Source organism: Syngnathus acus, unplaced genomic scaffold (assembly GCF_901709675.1).
Source record: "Syngnathus acus unplaced genomic scaffold, fSynAcu1.2, whole genome shotgun sequence".
Classification (NCBI taxonomy): domain Eukaryota; kingdom Metazoa; phylum Chordata; class Actinopteri; order Syngnathiformes; family Syngnathidae; genus Syngnathus; species Syngnathus acus.
The window spans coordinates 21,345-35,747 of record NW_023590222.1 but is presented as its reverse complement, the minus strand read 5'-3'; the positions used below and the strand labels follow the sequence as shown (position 1 = coordinate 35,747).

The 14,403-nt window shown below is 47.1% G+C and overlaps 3 non-coding genes across 3 annotated transcripts; 1 reads left to right on the top strand and 2 right to left on the bottom strand.

Moving 5' to 3' along the window:
- Positions 1-2,565: 2,565 nt before the first annotated feature.
- trnam-cau lies at positions 2,566-2,638 on the bottom strand. Its single transcript has one exon. It is a non-coding gene; the product is annotated as a tRNA-Met (tRNA).
- A 415-nt stretch (positions 2,639-3,053) lies between these two features.
- Positions 3,054-3,126, bottom strand: trnat-agu. The gene has a single exon. It is a non-coding gene; the product is annotated as a tRNA-Thr (tRNA).
- Positions 3,127-13,975: 10,849 nt separating this feature from the next.
- On the top strand, positions 13,976-14,087 carry LOC119118871. Its single transcript, XR_005096998.1, has one exon. It is a non-coding gene; the product is annotated as a U5 spliceosomal RNA (small nuclear RNA).
- The last annotated feature ends 316 nt before the right edge of the window (positions 14,088-14,403 follow it).

Here is a 14,403-nt window from a genome sequence, read left to right as displayed (position 1 = left end):
CCGGAGGTGGAATCGAACCCACACCCTCCTAACTGTGAGGCGGACGTGCTACCCAGTGCACCACCGAGCCGCCTCGCACTAGCCATAAAATGCACAATAAAGTAAAAAAAAAAATATATATATATATATATAAGTCACTCCGGAGTATAAGTCGCATTTTGGGGTAAATTTATTCGAAAAATCCAACACCAAGAACAGAAATGAACGAGCAACAACAGGCTAAACGATAGGTATGCTAATGTGACATAAACACAAACAAAGAGCTGAGGACGGGTCTGACGTAACATTCAGAGTTATTCAAATAACTATTACATAAATAACACGTTTATCAAACTATCTGTGTCACTCCAATTCATTAAATTGTTGGTTTGACACAAATAAACTTACACTAAATTTAAGTAAAACAAAATATATTATATTTGGAAACCGTCCGACTAACAGACAAAATTCTTACAATAAATAATATAGAAATAGAAAGAGTAAATGAAGTAAAATTTCTTGGAGTGCTTATAGATAATAAATTAAGTTGGAAACCACATATAATGTATATCAAATCAAAAATTTCAAAATCACTAGCAGTATTATATAAAGTAAAATACCTTATAAAGCAGTCATCATTATATTCCTTGTACTGCTCCTTCATACTCCCATACATTATGTACTGTGTGGAGGTGTGGGGCAATACATACAAAACAAACAGATCCAATCTTCATTCTTCAAAAAAAACCAATACGACTTGCAAATAATGCTGATTATAGAGAACCATCTAACCCTCTCTTTATTAAACTGAACTCACTGAAATACAACGACCTAGTCGATTTTAAAACCATCAAACTCATGTACAAAATAAAAAATAATCAATTGCCAAACAGTATCCAGAGGTTGTTTGAGTGGAGGGAAAGTACCTATTATTTAAGAGGAACACTTATGTTTAAAAGAGATTTGGTGAGAACAAACTTAAAGTTACATTGTATAACAGTTAAAGGTGTGGAATTATGGAACACCAGCAGTGAAGAACTAAAGAACTGTAGTACCTTACCTAAGTTTAAAAAAATGTATAAGGACAAAATATTGACGGGATACCGTAACATGCTGTGAAGTTGTTTAAGTTGCTTTTGTATTTATCTAAAGAATATATATATATATATATATATATATAAAATATATATATATATATTTTTTCTCTTTAATATATTTGACTATGGTCGAATTTTTTGACAGAATCAAACAGAAACATGTCGTTACATGGGGTAGAGTCAGATAAGCTTAGGCTTCCTTCTACTCCATTTTGAACAAATATGATTTTACGATAAAGGGAAAATTATAATGCAATATCTTTTTTTTTTCTTTCTTTTTATGTTCTATTGTACTATGGAGTTATCATTCTCTGTATTTTTACTTTTTTCTTGTATTTCTTTAATGTTCGAAATAAAAAATAAAAAAAATAAAAAATCCATAGATCGTCCTTTATGGAAACGATGCCACGTATGTGCCGCGCCGCTGACGTCTAAATATCCTGAATATTCCACAGACCCATATAACGATATATAAAGTATATATCAAATAACTATCATATAAACAACAATATTATCAAACCATTTGTGTCACTCCAAATCATTAAATCCATCAATCAAATTCCTCGTCCTTTGTCAACAACGCCGCGCGTGCGCCGCTGATGTCAGCCTTGTCATTATTCCACAGATTACTATATAACAATATTGTTTAGCGTTAACAAAGTACCAGGAAAGACGTGGGTTTGCTAAACGGCTCTTTATTTAACAAAAAAGAGTTCAACGAGCCAACAACTACTGAACTGTAACGATAAAAACATATACAAGTTGCTACAAGAAATAAAACATATCAAATAACTATAACAGAAATAGTTCACCGCCACACGGCCCCAAGCGCCGGCATCGACTTCCAGGCGTGTCTAAATCTAAACAGGTCTTCATGTCTAGTGTATCATCAAATTGAAAGAGGAAAATATACTAGGTAAACTGTTTGTGTGCTGTTTTGATCTTTGTTGTGGTGACCCCAAATGTCAGTGACAAAAGCCAAAAGAAAGAGGCAAATTTTTCATCTTATGTACAATTTTTAATTTGTTTCTCTTGACTCCAGTCGAGCAACCTGTGCTTGCTGATATTCACAATCCCTGCTTACTTTGCTGCCCTACCCCTTACAAGAAGAAAAAGTTATTTTAGTCTGAGCAACCTGCTCCCTACTGAAAATAGGGTTTCCAGCTAAGGTTTCCAACTAGGACTAGGGTTTCCAACTAGGGCTAGAGTTAGGGTCAGGGCTAGTTTGGACTAGGTATATAAAAAGTCTGCCCCACCTGAGGACCGAACTCTTGACCTTCAGATTGTGAGACTGACATGCTAGCACCTGCACTATGAGGCTGTGCATTTGCGGTGTTAAAACTCTTTTTTACTGTAAAATTGATCCAACTCAGGTTAGGGAGGCCAACTAAGGTTTCCAACTGGGGTTTCCAACTGGGGTTTCCAACTGGGGTTTCCAACGAGCATGAGGGTTTCCAACTAGGGCTCGAGTTAGGACTATATAAAAGTGTGCCCCGTGTGAGGGTCGAACTCACGACCTTCAGATTATGAGACTGACACGCTACCACCTGCGCCAACGAGGCTATTTATTTGCATTTTGTGCAATTGTTTTTTACTGTAAAATTTATTCAACCACCGCCCATTTTGATCAAACTTAACTAGGCTAGGATTTCCAACTAGGACTAGGGTTTCCAGGAAGGGCTAGAGTTAGGGTTGGACTATATATAAAACATGCGCCGTGTGAGGATTGAACCCTCGACTTTCAGATTATGACACTGACACGCTACCGCCTGCGCCAACGAGACTTTGTGGTACCTGTCTTAAAATTCGATTTTACTGTAAAAAAGATTCAACCACCGGCCATTTCCATCAAACTGCACTTCATCGAAAGAAAAAGTTACTTTTGTCTGAGCATTCTCAAACTTGGGTTTCCAACTAAGGTTTCCAACTGGGGATAGGGTTTCCAACAAGGGCTCGAGTTAGGACTAAATATAACAGAGCCCCGTGTGAGGGTTGAACTCACGACCTTCAGTTTACTAGACTGACGCGCTACCGCCTGCGCTAACGAGGCCGTGAACAGCTGGTTTTACAAAGCTATTTTACTGTAAAATTGATTCAACCACCGGCCATTTCAAACTCACCTTCACAGACAGAAAACTTTATTCTATTCTGAGCAACCTACTATCTTCTGAAATTGACAATGATTTTACTGTGGACTATGGAAAACAGCGCCCCGTGTGAGGGTCGAGCTCACAACTTTCAGATTTTGAGACTGATGCACGACCACTTGCACTAACAAGGTAATATGTCAATTGCATTACAATTCCCTTTTACTGTAAATTGATTAATCCACAGGCCATTTATGTCTGTAACAATTGTGAACTTCACTTGCCACAAAAGGCTGCAGTCATCAGAAGTTGTTGCCATGTTTCACTTGGTACAGTCTTTCATATGGCTATGTGGCCTAATGGATAAGACGTCTGACTTCGGATCAGAAGCTTGAGGGAGGAGAAGACGACAGCCTCCACGTGGCCTCCTCTGCAAGTAGCAAGAAATGGTGCAAGACCAACTTGTGAAACAAATGTCGTCAACCAAACGTCGAGCTCGTCGAGCTCGAGCTGGCAGGCTTAGGACCGGCGGACGGGCAGTCATCCCGACCGTCGAAAACCGAGGCCTGTCAGTGCTTCAACTCAATGTTGAGGGCCTAACAACCGCCAAACTTGAAGTCCTGCGTCACCTGGCTGATTCCAACGAGGCAGCGGTTCTGCTCCTGCAGGAGACACACTGCACATCCGACAACATCCTCAAGATTCCTGGGTTCTATCTTGCTGGGTCCATCTACAGCAGGGGTGTCCAAACTTTTTGCAAGGTCCGGGGTGGGGGGGGGGGGGGTGCTAATGGGACGTCAAACGCTGCGCGTTCGCTTCTCTTCTGGGGGGGGTGTCTAATGGGACGTCAAACGCTTTGTGTGGCGGGCTCCATCTAGTGTGGAAACTGAGAAGTGCAACAGAGTTCAGCTCAAGCTTCTTGTGCGGGCCATATTCTATTATGTTTTCAGAATTTGCTGCGGGCCAATAAAAACTGGACCGCGGGCCGCAGTTGGCCCGCGGGCCGTAGTTTGGACACCACTGATCTACAGCAAGCAACACGGTGTGGCAACGTTCGTCAGGACTGAATTAAGCTGGTCAGCCAGCAGCCAATCCCCACCAGGCTCTAACATCGAGTGGCTGGTTACAAAAATCCAGGAAACATCAGTCAATGTATACAAACCCCCACCATCGGAGCTGTCCGTGACATCACTCCCATCAATAACTGCACCTGCCATCTATGTAGGTGACTTCAACTGTCAGCACACAGACTGGGGTTACAACCACACAACACCTAATGGAGTGGCGCTGAGTGAATGGGCCTCCAACACTGATGCTCTGCTGCTGTACGACCCCAAGGAGCCTCCAACGTTCTTCTCTGCACGCTGGAACACCTCCACCAACCCGGACCTGGCCTTCGCCATCTGCCACTGTAACGACCCGAAACTGGAGAGACGCATCCTGGATAGGTTTCCCCGATCACATCACCGGCCATCCATCATTAAAGTCCCAGCACTGGTGGAACCGGTACCAGGGAAACCCGTCAAGCGATGGAACTTCCGAAAGGCCAACTGGGAGTCGTATGCTGAGGAGACTGAAAGAAGGTCAGCTGGCCTGCCAGACCCAGACACAGCCGATCTGGATGCGGCCTATGCAGCCTACTGCCAGGTCCTCCTGGGTGCGGCAAAGAAGACCATCCCACGGGGCTATAACAGGAACTACATCCCAGGTTGGGACAAGGAATGCAGCCGCCTTCTGTGTGATCACCAGAGGGCTAGCTCCAGAGAAGAGGTGGACATGACTGCAGCAGCACTGCTCCAGAAGCTGGATATCACCCGTAGGGCTAGATGGACAGAAGTCGTCGAATCAATCGACTTTACCCATTCTAGTCGCAAGGCGTGGCAGACCATCAACCAGCTCACAGGCAGAAATACAACACCCCACAGCTGCCCAGTCACAGCAAATGCCATTGCATCCCATCTCCTGAAGAACGGCCGCTTCCCGGATGCTGACAAAGTTTTTGCCCGACTGATATCGTGTGAGGTGTCTGGCCTCTCGGGAGCGGCCAGTGTCGATTCCAACCTCTCGGGAGAATTCACAGCAGAGGAACTCAGTGAGGCCTTGAGCAAGCTCAAGCCAGGCAAATCCCCTGGCCGTGACAACATCCACCCAGAGTTTGTCATCCACCAGAGCACAACAACATCTGGTTGGCTCTGTGCTTTCTTTACATCATGCTACCGGAGATTAAAGCTCCCAAAGACTTGGCGCCGTGCCTCTGTCATAGCTCTGCCGAAGCCAAATAAACCTGCAGAAGATCCTAAGTCATACAGACCAATCTCGCTGCTCTGTGTCCCATTTAAGATCTTGGAGAAGATGATCCATAGCCGCATCGAGCCAGTGGTGGACTCACAGCTCCCACGGGAACAAGCTGGTTTCCGTCATGGAAGATCAACAGCAGACCAGGTAACACTACTCTGTCAGGACATCGAGGACAGCTTCCAGGACAGTGAGAAAGCTGGGGTAGTGTACCTGGATCTGACGGCTGCATATGACACCGTGTGGCACCGGGGACTCCACCTGAAGCTGCTGAGGACAATACCAGACCGGCACATGGTGAAGTTCATCATGGAGACAATTTCCAACCGCAGCTTCATCCTCCAGACCAGCAGTGGTCAGTGCAGTAGGCTCAGAAGACTGAGGAACGGGGTACCGCAGGGGTCTGTCCTCTCGCCGATGCTGTTCAATGTTTACATCCACGACCTACCTGATACAGCATCGAGAAAGTATGGCTACGCAGACGACCTTGCCATCATGCTGAGCCGACCAACGTGGAAGGCGATGGAAGAGGGTCTTAATGAAGACATGGGCACACTGGTAGCATACCTTCGGAGGTGGCGTCTACAGCTCAGCGTCGGAAAGACAGTCGCAGCGGCATACCACCTTAGCACCAGAGAAGCCAGGAGGGAACTTGAGGTGCGCGTTGACAACAAATGTCTGGAGGTCCAGCAAGCCCCGAAGTACCTTGGAGTGCGTCTGGATCGGACATTATCCTTCAAACAACACCTGGAAGAAGTCAAGGCCAAGGTGACATCCAGAGCCGCGCTGATCCGCCGCCTCGCTGGAACAACCTGGGGAGCCTCCGCTAAGACGCTGCGAATATCCACTTAAGCCCTGGTCTTCTCTGCAGCAGAATACTGCAGCCCAGTCTGGAGCAGAAGCCCGCATGCGAGAAAGGTCGACGTGGCTATTAATACCTCCCTCCGGATAATAACTGGATGCTTGAAACCTACTCCTGTGTCCCTCTTGCCGGTCCTCGCGGGAATAGCACCGGCCGGCCTCCGACGGGAGGCTGCCACCCTCGCCCTGGCCAGGAAGGCACAAAAATATGACTGGCACATCTTGCACAACACCACAATAACACCAGCACCTCCAAGCAGACTCAAGTCCCGCCACCCTTACAACAAGGCAGCACAAGAGATGCTCAACTCCACCTCTGAGGACATCTCCAGAGATGCATGGTTGGCAGCAGCTTGGAAGCAGGAGTGGGAGTCGGCCGGACCCTCCCGAGTCCACCGCTACATTTGGGACCCAGGAGATGGCGCCATCGGAGGAGACGACCTACCACGCCGGCAATGGACCACGCTGAACCGCCTACGGACTGGGGTCAGTCGCTTTGGGTCATCAATGAAGACGTGGGGCTTGGCGGACAGTGCGGCATGCGAGTGTGACCCTGAGCAGACTGCCGACCATATAATCAACATCTGCCCCTTATATGGACCACCCTCGGAAGCCAGCCTCTTCGACCTAGGACCAGAGATGCGGGCATGGCTACGCGACACCGAGTTGGACATCTGACGTTACACGAAAGAAGAAGAAGAAGCTTGAGGGTTCAAGTCCCTTCATGGTCAATTTAATATAATTCATATGAAATCAATGACTTTATTTCAGTCTGAACCAACTCTTGTATACTGTCAGAAAGGGTTTTGGTTTCTGATTTCTTTTTTTGTTGTGCTGACTCCCCCCCAATCTCCGTTTTCAGTGCAACAAAGTGACAAAAACCAAAAGAAAAAATGCTTTCTCTATTACACACTAGGGCCAGCGTTTCCAACTAGGGCTAGGGTTTCCAACTAGGGTTCCAACTCCGGGTAGGGTTTCAAACTAGGAATTCCAACTGGGGCAAGGGTTTCCAATTAGGGTTTCCAACTTGGGCTGGGGTTTGCAACTAGAGACAACATTGGACAGCTGCCACTTGTTGGGAACCTTTAAATGTTTAGTCTTATCAACGAATGTGTTTCAGAGGCTAGATTTAAAACGTGGCTGCTGGTTTTCGTGAACCAAACCCATTAAAAAAAGTGAAATAATGAAACAATTCTCAATAGGAGAAGCCTGGTTAGCTCAGTTAGTAGAGCATGCGACTCTTAACCTCAGGGCCGTGGGTTCAAGCCCCACATTGGGCGTCCCTGCTTGTTGGGAGCCGTTGAATTCTTAGTCTTATCAAGGCCACACTTAAAAAATTGAGTCTTTCACATGGCGATGTGGCCTCATGGATAAGGCGTCTGACTTCGGATCAGACGATTGAGCGTTCGAGTCCCGTCATAGTCAATTTAATGTGTCATGCTTTAGAAATCAAAAACTTTACTTCAGTCTGAACCAACTCTTGATTGATTGAACTTTATTCATCCCACAGCGGGGAAATTCACTTGTCACAGCAGCGCATATGAGTGCAAGAATAATACGAGTGCAAGAATAAAACAAGTGACAGAATTACAAAAAAGGGTAAATAACAGACAAGGATAAACACAAGTGCTGCTAGTAGAGGCAAAACACATTCATTTTATCAGGTGGCATGCATGTTGTAAAGTCTGACAGCAGAGGGAATGAAGGACCTGCGGAACCGTTCCTTCCTACACCGAGGGTGCAAAAGTCTGCCGCTAAAGGAGCTGCTCAGGGACCGCACAATCTCATGGAGGGGGTGAGAGGTGTTGTCCATGATGGATTTAAGCTTAATCAACGTCCTCCTCTCACCCACAACCTCAATGGAGTCCAGGGGACAGCCCAGAACCGAGCTCGCTCTTCTGACCATCTTATTCAGTCTCCCCCTGTCCCAGTCAGTACTGCCCCCACCCCAGCAGACCACAGCGTAGATGATGGCCGAGGCCACCACAGAGTCATAGAAGGTCCGGAGGAGAGCCCTGCACACACCGAAGGACCTCAGTCTCCTCAGCAGGTGGAGGCGACTCTGGCCCTTTTTGTACAGGGCGTGGGTGTGATCAGTCCAGTCCAGTTTGTTGTTAAGGGGAACACCCAGAAATTTGTAGTTCTCCACTACCTCAATGCCCGATCCCTGGATGTTCACCGGATTGAAGATGGGTGCTGTCCTCCCGAAGCTCACAATCAACTCCTTTGTCTTGCTGGTGTTCAGCTGAAGCTGGTTGAGCTCACACTAGCTAACAAAGTCCTTGATGACCAATCGATATTACAGATCGTTCCCCTACGAGACATTTCCAACAATGGCCGTGTCGTCGGAGAACTTCTGGATGTGGCAGTGAGCGGTGTCATGGGTAAAGTCTGAAGTGAACAGGGTGAAAAGGAAAGGAGAGAGCACCGTACCCTGGGGAACACCAGTGCTGCAGCGCACCACGTCAGACTCACAACGATGTAACCTCACGTACTGCGGCCGGTCGGTGAGGAAGTCCGTTGTCCATGCAGCCAGGCGCTGGTCCACACCCGGCTTCTTTATCTTCACCCTAAGCAGTGACGGCTGGATGGTGTTAAAAGCGCTGGAGAAATCGAAGAACATGATCCTCCCAGTGCTCCTGTTGTCCTCCAGGTGAAGCAGTGTTCTGTGCAGTAAATAAATCACTGCATCGTCCACCCCAACACCAGGCCGGTAAGCAAACTGGAGGGGGTCCAGCTGCGCTCCTACTAGTGAACGCAGGTGACCCAGGATGATCCTCTCCACAGTCTTCATCAGGTGGGAAGTCAAGGCAATAGGCCTGAAGTGGTTAGGCTCCTTGGGGCTCGGCACCTTCGGTACAGCGACCACGCAGGAGGTCTTCCACAGTCCTGGGACCTTGTTCAGGCTCAGGTTGAACAGGTACCTGACCACACCACTCAGCTGGTCTGCACAGTCCCTGAGCAGTCTCGGCCAGATGCCGTCTGGGTCCGGGGTCTTCCCTGCCTCGATCTTTCTGAGGTGACTCCTCACCTGAAGATCTGTAAAGGAGAGGGGGATGTCGGAAGACCGGGGTGATGGAGTAGAAACAGAAGAGTGACTCCGGTGGGGGTTAGAGGGGGTTGGTGAGCTGGCGGGGGGGGCTGGAGTGTCGAATGTGGCAGAATGAGGTGCGGAGCGAGGTGAAGGGGCGGAATCAAATCTGTTGAAGAACAGATTGAGTTCATCCACCCGGTCCTTGTCCCCATAAGCTGGTTTCCGATCAGCCCCTTTACCATGGCCCGAGATGGACTGCAGAACCCTCCAATGTCAGTTTTCAGTTCAACAAAAACCAAAAGAAAAAATGCCAAGTTTCCTCTGTTGCAGATGTTTTGGTGTGTTGATCACTAAAACAATGTTAAAATGAGGAGGCCTGAAAGCACTGCTTTTACAATTCAGGAATATACGTACGTTTTGTGTGCCAAATCTTCATTACAGCCAATAACAGAATCCTGATTAAAGGTACAAAAAGACAGGCAATGACTATGTGTGTCCGCTAGTTCTTCTCTGCAACACAGGAAATTTGCATTAGCAGTGACACTACAGTTGTGCCCATCGGCAAAAGGCAGCCCCCAACTACCACATGAGTAGCCGACAGGCCTGTTCTAAAACAGCTGACTGATGAGGACGTATTATTTTCAAGGAATGTTCTAGAAGTAATCGTTGTTAAAAAAAAAAAAAAGAACACATGATGGTGGTACTTGGAGATCACTGTTTATATACACACACACAAATATATATATTGAGTCTAGGGAGACAAATATACCGCAAACTGTGGGTAGGTGTCAGGTGATGAGCCACAGAAGAAATCACAGTTACCAAAGAAAGATGACAAGCCTCATTTTGAAGCAGAGCTAAACATCAGGGATGAGAACGGCAAATGAAGAAAAACACTGAAAAGTAGCCGGGGTATGGGTGCCACATGCCCCACTGGGGGGGGCTGATGATGTGACGAAAGTAGCGCCAAAATGCTGCCGAAAATAATTCAGTTGTCGTTGCAATACTGCTGCCAGCCCCCCCATATAAAAACAATTTTCTCAACGGATCTACACGATTCACAAAAATGATACTCCCGACGGAAAAAAACACGGAAATCCGCGGATCCGCGGAAGATTCTCTTCCCTGCTGTGGTATTATCGTATGTTGAAACTATGTGTTATTGGAGGTCTCGCATAATTATTGACAGTTGGGGGCGCTGTGGTGCACCAGGGTATTGTACTGCTATGTGAGACACGAGTGGGGAGGAAATAAAAAGTTGCTGAATAAAGAAGTTGCATTAGCCTTCATCTCTACTCCGTATAAACACAACATGGTGTCAGAAGTGCTGTGAAACAGTAACCCACATGGAGAAACGTCCACCGCGGAGGGAAAGGACGAGACGGGTGAGGAAGACAAATGAGTGACGGAGAAGACGAGCGGAGTGGGGAAGGAGCTAGCATGATGGCTAACACAGCCAGCGCTACGTTTAGCATTCAACCACCGGAGCCCTTTGATTTGTCCAAGCCGCACGAGTGGACAAAATGGATAAGGAGTTATGAGAGATTCCGTCAGGCAAGCAACTTAACAGCAAGCGCCGAAGAAAATCAGGTGAATACCTTGATATACTGTATGGGAGACGAAGCAGATGACGTTTTGAGAGGCTTGAAGGTCACTGAAGCAGACCAGCGTGACTACATTAAAGTGAGAGATGGTTTCCACTCGTTCTTTATAGTGAAAAAGAACATTGTTTATGAACGAGCACGCTTTAATATGCGAAAACAGGAAACAAATGAGACTGTTGAGACTGTTATCACCACTCTGTATGCATTAGCTGAACACTGTAATTATGGGACATTGCATGATGAGCTGATCAGGGACAGGATAGTGGTTGGACTGGCTGACACACGGCTCTCAGAACGCATGCAAATGGAGAGATTTGAATCTTGAAAAGGCTATAACATGGCTAGACAATCTGAGGAGATTAAAAAGCAGCAAAACACACTGAGGAGTGACGCCACTGGTGTAAAGCAGATGGATGTTTACTCTGTAGACAGAGTATGTAAAGGCCGAAAGCAAAAAGAAAAGCCAAGATTCAATAAGTTCAAAAGTAATGGAGCTAAGCCACTCAACAACATAAACCAGTGCTACAAATGTGGTGTCGCACCTCACTCTAAGCACGAGTGCCTTGCCAACGATGCCAAGTGCCACTACCAGCGTGTGTCATGCAGGTAAAGCTGTGCACGGTATAGAGGAAGAGGAGGAAAGCTTCTTTCTGGGCTCAGTGACATCAGATAGCCATACATGGACTGCTGATATAACCATAATAGATAAAAATGTCACCTTCAAACTCGATACTGGTGCGGATGTTACTGTTGTATCACAGACTGAGTTTAAAAACATATTTTCCAACACAAAGCAGCCTGTTCTCAAAAAGCCAGAAAAACCCTTGTTGGGTCCAGGACGGATTCCACTGGACGTGTCAGGGTTCACCAGACTGCAGCTGAGGAAAGGAGCCAAGCAGACCATGGAGAAGGTTGTGTTTATGTTGTTCAAAACCTGAGCACGCCATTGCTTGGGTTGCCAGCCATTAAAGCCCTTGGCTTGCTTATCCGAGTCGACAGCATAGACAAGGAGACCCTCAAGGCAAGTTACCCCAAGTTGCGCAGCGGTCTGGGTAAGCTACAACAACCATACACCATAAAGCTCAAGCCAGGTGCCGTGCCATATTCAGTAAAAAAAAAACCAGGAGGATTCCACTACCTCTGGTGGGTGAAGTCAAGAGCGAGCTCCAGCGCATGGAAGCTCTGGGCGTCATCAGCCGGGTGGAGGAGCCAACTGATTGGTGTGCCGGCATGGTGGTCGTGCCCAAAAAGGACAAAAGAAAGGTGCGGTTGTGTGTGGATTTAACCGGCTTGAATGTGTATATGTGCCGTGGAAAATACATTCTCCCATCTGTGGAACAAAGCCTGGGAACGCTGACTGGAGCAAAACTGTTCAGCAAGTTGGATGCCAACTTGGGATTTTGGCAGATTCCATTAACGGAGGAGTCAGCCAAGTACACTACATTCATAACGCCCTTCGGACGGTTCCACTTTAACCGCCTTCCATTTGGCATCGCTTCTGCGCCCGAACATTTCCAGTGCAGGAACAGTGTGGTTTGTCACATCGATGATCTGTTGGTGTGGGGGCGGGACCAGGAAGAGCATGACACTCGACTTAATGCCGTGCTACAAAGACTAGAAAAAGCAGGCATCACACTGAATGTGGACAAGTGTGAAATCTCCAAGAGCGAAGTAGTCTTCCTGGGCCATATAATCACAGCCACAGGCATCCGCCCTGACCCAAGAAAGACAGAGGCCATCACAGACATGACAGAGACCACAAATGCTAGTGAATTAAGGAGTTTTCTTGGCATGGTCAACCAGCTGGGAAGGTTTATTCCCCAGCTAGCTGAAAAAGATAAACCGCTTCGTGACCTCTTCTCAAAGAAAAACTGCTGGGTCTGGGACGTGGACCAGGCAGCAGCGTTTGAAGACCTAAGGAAAGTGCTGTCCTCTCCTCCGGTGCTGGCTATGTATGACCCGGGCAGAGACACCAAAGTATCTGCTGATGCATCATCGTATGGGTTGGGGGGTGTAATTCTCCAGAAATGGGGGGAAGGATTGAAGCCTGTGGCTTACACATCACGGTCACTCACTCCAACTGAGCAATGATACGCACAGGTGGAGAAGGAGGCTCTGGGCCTCACATGGGCCTCACATGGGCCTCACATGGGCCTCACATGGGCCTGTGAACGGTTTCGGGATTTCCTTATCGGAAAGGAATTTTGCCTGGAGACCGACCATAAACCCCTTCTCAGCCTGCTCGGAGCCCAAGCACTGGATCTTTTGCCACAGAGAATCCAGGGTTTCAGGATGAGGCTGATGCGCTACTCATACTCCATCGTGCACGTACCAGGAAAATCGCTTTGGACAGCAGACACACTTTCACTTGCACCTGTAAAATCACGCATGTCCACTGATGACCAGGAGCTGATGGAGAGCACAAACATCTTTGTAGACTGTGTCACTGAGAGTCTACCTGTCAGCTCATCATATACAGAAAACCTGAAAGAGCAGTTGAAAGCCGACAGTGTCTGCTCGCGTGTCATGACCATGTGCATGGAAGGATGGCCAGCACATGCAAAACAGGAACCAGCGCTGAAAAACTCCTGGCCGGCGCGAGCTACATTAACAGTGTAAGATGGCTTACTGCTAAAGGACACACGACTGATAATACCTTCTGCAATGAGGAACGACGTGCTATTCAAATTACACGAAAGACACTTAGGTGTCGTGAAATGTAAAGCATGTGCACGTCAATCTGTGTGGTGGCCGGGACTCAGCCAGCAAGTGAACGAAATAATACTGAACTGCAGGACATGCATACAAGAGCGACACAACCCAAAAGACTCACTCATGCCATCAACACAAAATACTCGTTTAAACCTTCTATTTAGGTTGAGTCCTTCTAAGTATAGTAACTCTATCAACGTCTATTGTTTGTATTAGAAGGAATGATGCTGCCATTTGAGTGTGAGACCGCCTGTGAATTTGGTGAGACCAGCAGTGGGGTGGCCCGTTTTGACCCAGATTATCAGATCACTCGTTTCTCTTCAGATCGAATAAATCTTTCGCCTTTTACTGAAGATTTCCGTGGAGAGGAACAAGAAGAGAATATCTCAGTTTGTTGATGCTCTGCGAAAGCGGAGCGTTCTTTCTTTGTTAAAATATCAATATCGCAACGGATAGCCGCCTATATCATACTCCGTGCAACAGTCATACGTTCACATAATTCATACCGACACATATGTGATCATGTACACATCAACAGAGAAATTATGCCGAGTGCAGACAGACAATCCCTCGTTTATCATCCATCCATTTTTCCATTCTATTCGGCTTATCCGGGTCGGGTCGTGGGGGCAGCAGCTTTAGGAGGGACTACCATACTTCCCTCTCCCCAGCCACTTCATCCAGTTCAACCCGGGGGATCCCAAGGCGTTCCCAGGCCAGCCGAGAGACATAGT